Below are 6000 nucleotides of genomic sequence, written 5' to 3'. Positions count from 1 at the left end.
GAAAATGCAAAATCATTAACAAGACTGGTTTGGAGATTGCAATCGATATTTAGACTAGAGATAATATCTTTCACTTGAATATTTGTAATAAGACATGTTTGATTTCTCATATTGATGATAGTTGGCTATGGCATAAGAGGTTGTGTCATGTTAATTTTGATTGTATTGTTAAGATCATTTCAACTAAGGCAGTTAGAGATATACCTAGGATTGTGAAGCCTCATAATTCTTTATGTAAGGAATATCAATTGGGTAAGCAAGTTAGAAGTTAGATTAAGAGAATACATGATAAATCTAATTATGTACTTGATTTGGTTCACACTGACTTATGTGGTCCAGCAAGGACTAGAAGCTTTCAAGGTGATAGGTATTTCATGTTGATTATTGATGACTATTCTAGAATTATGTGGGTGACTTTTCTAAGGGAGAAGTTTGAAGCTTTTGAAAAATTCAAGATCTTTAAAGAAAGGTTGAAACAGGAACTGGATTGAAAATCAAATGTCTAAGATCAGATCATGGCGGTGAGTTCACTTCTCATGAATTTAACAGTTATTGTGAGACAAATGGCATAAGGAGACAATTATTTGCACCCCGGACTCCTCAGCAAAATAGAGTAGTTGAAAGAAAGATCATAACCATTTTGGATGTAGCTAGATCTATGATGATGGAAGCCAAATTGCCTCATATCTACTAGAGGGAAGCAGTGAGTACAACAGTCTACACATTCAACAGAGTTCATATCAAAGGTGAAACCGATAAGAACCCTTATGAACTATGGTTTGGACATACGCCTACTGTTAAGTATTTCAAAAATTTCAGAAGTAAATGTTATATCAAAAGAGATGATTCTATTGGAAAGTTTGATCCTATATGTGATGAAGGGATATTTCTTGGTTATTCAATTCAAATAAAAGCATATAGATGTTATAACAAAAGATTGCAATTTTTTTTGGAGATTGCTAATGTGAAAGTGGATGAACAGTATAGAAAACATTCTATATCATATGATAGGGAACCAATAGTGTAAATGATCATAACTGAACCGACAATGACTCAACCAGTATAGGAATTTGAGATAGTTACACTGGCACAATAAAAAATTTCAATTGTGATTGATGATTAGAGAAGTGAACCTGAAGTTCAAAAGACACCTAGGTATGTAAGATTAAATCATTCTGAAGATCAAATTATTGGAGATAGGAACGAGGGAGTTATGACAAGAAGAAAACTAGGAAAAGAAGAGGTATGTCTTATTTCTCAAATTGAACCAACAACTTTTATTGAAGCTTGTAAGGATAAACATTGGTTAAAGGCTATGGAAGATGAATTAGATCAGATAGAGAAGAATGAAACTTGGTCTTTAGTTCCCCAGCCTAAAAATAAGAATGTTATTGGAACTAAATGGGTTTTTAAGATTAAACTGAATGAGGATGGTAAAGTTGTAAGAAACAAGGCTAGATTGGTTTGTAAAGGATATTCTCAAATGGAAGGAATTGATTATGGTGAAAATTTTGTATCTATAGCTAGAATTGAAGCTGTTAGACTATTTATTACCTATGCAACTTATAAGAACTATAAGGTTTATCAAATGGATGTTAAATATGCATTTTGGAATGGTGAGATTGAAGAAGAAGTTTACATTGAGTATCCTGATGGATTTTCACTGACACATGATAAAGATAGGGTTTGTAGATTGAAGAAACCTTTATATGGTTTGAAATAGGCTCCTAGAGCTTGGTATGCAAGGTTGGATAAATATCTTTTGAATCTTGGTTTTACTAAAGGTGGTGCTGATAGTAATCTATATTATGAGATCATTGGTAATGATATTCTGATTATTGAAGTTTTTGTTGATGATATCATTTTTGGAGGAGAAGATAAACTATGCATGGAATTTGCTAACAACATGAAGAATGAATTTGAAATGTCCATGATTGGTGAAATGAGTTTTTTCTTAGGTTTGCAGATTACTCAAACTGACAAAGGGATTTTTATCTATCAAACTAATTATGTGAAGGAACTGTTGAAGAAGTTTGGTATGGAGAATGCCAAACCGGTACGTACTCCAATGGTGACAAGTGATAAATTATCTATCAAGGATACTTCTACACCGGTAAATCTAACAAAAAATAAATCTATGATTGGTAGTCTATTATATATAACTCACACTAGACCTAATATTATGAATGCAGTAAGTATTGTTTCAAGATATCAAAGTAATCCTAAAGCAAATCATGAATGTGCAATAAAGAGGATATTTCGGTATTTGCAGGGAACAACGAATATGGTTTATGTTATTCTAGAAATGATGTTTTCACTTTATGTGCATATATTGACTCAGATTGGGCAGGTGATACTGATGACAGAAAGAGCACTTTTCGTGGAGCTTTCTTTCTTAGAAAGAAACTGGTTTCATGGATCAGCAAAAAATGGTCATGAATTTCTTTATCTACTGCAGAAGCTGAGTATGTTGCGGCATCAATTAATTGCACTCAAGTCTTGTGGATGAAGCAAATGTTAAACGATATTAGGGTAAATTGTAGTGAACATGTAGTTATCTACTGTGATAACTCTGTAGCTATTGACATGTCTAAGAATCCGGTATTTCACTCTAAGGCTAAGCATATTTCAATAAAGTATAACTTTCTAAAGGACAAGGTTGAAGAAAAGGAAGTCAAATTGGTTTATGTGAACACTAAAGAACATATTGCAGACATATTCACTAAACCGTTGTCTAAGGAATCATTTGATTATTTGAGAGATAGGCTAGGGGTTTATGATCCTCTAGCAGAGACTTGATTGATGAATTTTGTCATCAGTCCGACATGTATTATCAGAGATATGATGCATTCTGGCACCAATGAGTGGTGCTGCTACTCAGGGGGAGTAGTCAGCTTTGAGATTCAGAGGTTTATATCATTGCTTTGATATTTTGTCAGATTTCTGGCATTGGTGTCAAAGGGGGAGTGATAGTAATGTGAAAAATCATTCAAAACCTTACAGAGATATCATTCATAGGGGGAGAGCTATTGATTGTTGGTTGTCTTCCACAGGGGGAGACCTATTTGGTATTTATTGATACTTAGATATTTTTCACATCTAGTGTTGCCATCAATGCCAAAGGGGGAGATTGTTGGCATTATGGATGAATTGATTATGTCTTGCATTGATTTTTTGTCATTGATGTCAACACTAGCTAATATGGTTGGTTACCGATAGACAAGTTTTGGTTATCGATAGAAGATCTAGTGTTACTGACAGAAGAGACTATCTGTTGGACACTTCCGACATGTTTGGATCAGTGAAGTATGTTTGATTTCATGTGTTATATGCTCCATGAGCATGTCTTTGTCAGTTGGTATTATCTTGGTAATTGAATTCTATAATGCACTCTAGTAAATCCTTATCAACACTGGTTTAAGCCTTTACCGATAGAGCTTTCATTGAGGAATTGTGACAGGATGCATAATTGGTATTGGTGTAGCTTCTTCATGGTTTTTAGGATGCTAAAGATGTTCTTTGATCATGCTTCAACTTCTTAAAGACATTGCTTTGGCGTGGTGGACCCAGAATAGGTCTGGTACCTATCTAGGTTATGGACTATCCTATGTGTGCATACTGGTTATTAGATCTAACTAAGAATAGACTTACTGGTTAGTGAGAAGACCAACTCAAATGCAAACACACAAAGGGACATCACATAACACCAGGATGTATGAGGAAAACCAAAGATGGGAAAAACATTAGTGAGCAATGTTGTTGAAGTCTACTGCTCCAATCCAGCCTCACAGTAAAATTTGTTACAATGTTTTGGGCACCAACCCAAGGAGCTACAACCCTTGATTTAGGGCACCAACCCCTGATTTAGGACACCAAACCCTAACTGATTTATGGGCTACAACCTAAAGGAGCTACAACCCCTACACCAAGCTACAACTCAGTGATCACAATGAAAGCATCAAATACAATATTAATAATACTGTTACAAGTGAGTCTTGTAACCATTCAATATATCTTACTCTGTCGTTGAGATACCTTATTTGGTGCACTGACTCATTCTTCTATTGCTCTCATTTGATGCTTAAGTGTTAGTAAACTCTACTGCTACACCTATTCTCTTCTTCTTCTCTACTAGATCTCCACCTTGTTGTTCTGCACTTTAGCATTACAACACTTTGCCGGTTCTCTGTCAGCCTTCTCTGCAACTTAATTATCTTCTTCTCTTCTGGTATGGATACTTACCAGTTTTCTCTACTACCGGTTGAATACTTCAACCAGGTTCACCCTCACACTCAGTCTCTTCTCAGATATTCTCTATGCACTTGAGTGATTTTCTCTAACTTCACATCAACACTATCTTGTTCTCTTCAGCAGCGCTTAACAATATCTTTGGCTTGCATATTTATATCCTATTTTCTTGCCAAAGGCCAATTCAAAATCTAGGCAGTTAGGGTTTCCTCACCATCCTCGAGGAAAACCAAATCCAATCAGATCCTACTCAATCTTATCTCCCTGACGACCAACTATACATCTCCACCATTAGCGCACCTTCTTTATCATGCCTTCTATCTTTGGCGATCTGCTTTTTTACTATGTAGACTGATCTCTTGGTCAACCACCAAGATCGGTCATGTTGTTTACTTCATCACCTCGATCTCCTCAATCACTCTTAGTTGGCTCGTAGTTGTCCTCTAGACCTCGAGCCACAAACCTCTACAAGGACTCTGTAACATGTCCCGTGATTTGTGGGATCTTCCATCAATGTCAACCAACTCTTCAACTACCCCATCGGTGTACATTCCTTCTTCATCCGAATGTAGGTTCGCCACCTTGACTGCATGTGGAATCCATGTTGACCATCTACTAGCTTGGCTCCTTCATGTCAGTCTAGATAGGATCACTGAACAAATTCTCTACTAGTTCCTCTTTCCTGTTGGTTTACTAACTCTATCGGTATCTCACATTCTACCAATTAACTCCTCATGTCTGCACTGTTGATATGTGGTGACTAATTAGCAAAGTACTGTATACTCAGCACATATCCTCATCGGGGTTCGGGGCTGGGCTGGGCCCCGGGAATGCAGGCTGTAGCCCGCGGTTGGGGTTCGGGGGCGACAGCCCCTGAGAATTTTTTTTTTTGGGATGTTTTTGTTAATGAAAATTGACATTGTAATAAAAACCCTAAAAAGGACAACTTTGTTTGTTTCCCTAAAAATGCATGTTATAAGTGGTTGGGATGCTTAAGGTATTGTAAGGTTGACGTAATTTTTGCTGGATAATAAGAAAGATTGGACGACTGTGTATGGTGGACGTAACCCATTCTGGGTGAACCACGTTAAATATTTGTGTTATCTGTGTCCTGTTTTATTCCTCTATCTTTTGTATTTAATCTGCATTTAATTTTTAGTTCATCTTGGCTTTAGATCTGCTTGAAACCCTAACAATTGGTATCAGAGTGAGGTTTTCTGTAAATTGGCAGGACTTTCAGATTGGAGTGGGAGCAATGGAGGATTCCAAATTCAAGGTCGAAAAGTTTAACGGCCAGAATTATCAGTTATGGAAAATGCAGATGGAGGATTACCTGTATCAAAAGGATTTGTGGTGGCCATTGGAAGGAAAGGCAAAGAAAGCGACCACAATGTCAAATGAAGAGTGGGACATTTTAGATAGAAAGGCACTGGGATCCATTCGATTGTGCCTTGCACCATCTGTAGCTTTCAATATAATAGAAGCAAAAACGATTATAGATTAGATGGCAACATTGGCTAAGTTGTATGAGAAACCCTCGGCTTTGAATAAGGTATTTCTTATGAAGCGTTTGTTTAATTTGAAAATGAGTGAGGGAGGATCTGTAGCGGAGAACTTAAATGAATTTAATACAATTACTAGTCAATTGTCTTCGGTAAAAATTACTTTTGTAGAAGAGGTTAGGGCTCTCTTGATTTTATGTTCTTTGCTAGAAAGCTAGAATAGCTTGGTTATGACTATAAGTAGCTTTGT

The sequence above is a fragment of the Cryptomeria japonica genome, chromosome 8 (assembly GCF_030272615.1).
Source record: "Cryptomeria japonica chromosome 8, Sugi_1.0, whole genome shotgun sequence".
Lineage (NCBI taxonomy): Eukaryota > Viridiplantae > Streptophyta > Pinopsida > Cupressales > Cupressaceae > Cryptomeria > Cryptomeria japonica.
This window is presented reverse-complemented; position numbering follows the sequence as displayed.